The sequence below is a fragment of the Augochlora pura genome, chromosome 6 (genome assembly GCF_028453695.1).
Source record: "Augochlora pura isolate Apur16 chromosome 6, APUR_v2.2.1, whole genome shotgun sequence".
NCBI lineage: Eukaryota > Metazoa > Arthropoda > Insecta > Hymenoptera > Halictidae > Augochlora > Augochlora pura.
Window position 1 is genome coordinate 23,458,548 of NC_135777.1, and position 326 is coordinate 23,458,873.

The following is a 326-nucleotide window of genomic DNA, read 5'->3' on the forward strand; positions in this document are numbered from 1 at the left end:
GTAGCATTAAAATTTCAAGCGGAAGTGTCAGTACTGTAATTTCGGTATAATAGATATTGAAATTTTTACGCGATAATTTAAATATCGTCTATCTCGAGACGGAAGCATCGATCGTACGAAAATTTTCCAAACCCCGCGGAATCCGATATATTCATAATTTATCGGTATTTATTATAATTCATGGACACGAGGAATCCACAGTTGATCACTCCTGGGTCTAGAGAGGAAAAACATCAGCCTCTTTAGCTCAGTGGCAGAGCACTGGTCTCGTAAACCAGGGGTCGTGAGTTCAAACCTCACAGGAGGCAATTATTTTTTTCATTCGT

General features: G+C 39.3%; 1 non-coding gene across 1 annotated transcript; it reads left to right on the top strand.

Annotated features, from left to right (window-relative positions):
* Positions 1 to 236: 236 nt before the first annotated feature.
* Positions 237 to 308, top strand: Trnat-cgu (transfer RNA threonine (anticodon CGU)). The gene has a single exon. It is a non-coding gene; the product is annotated as a tRNA-Thr (tRNA).
* Positions 309 to 326: the final 18 nt, after the last annotated feature.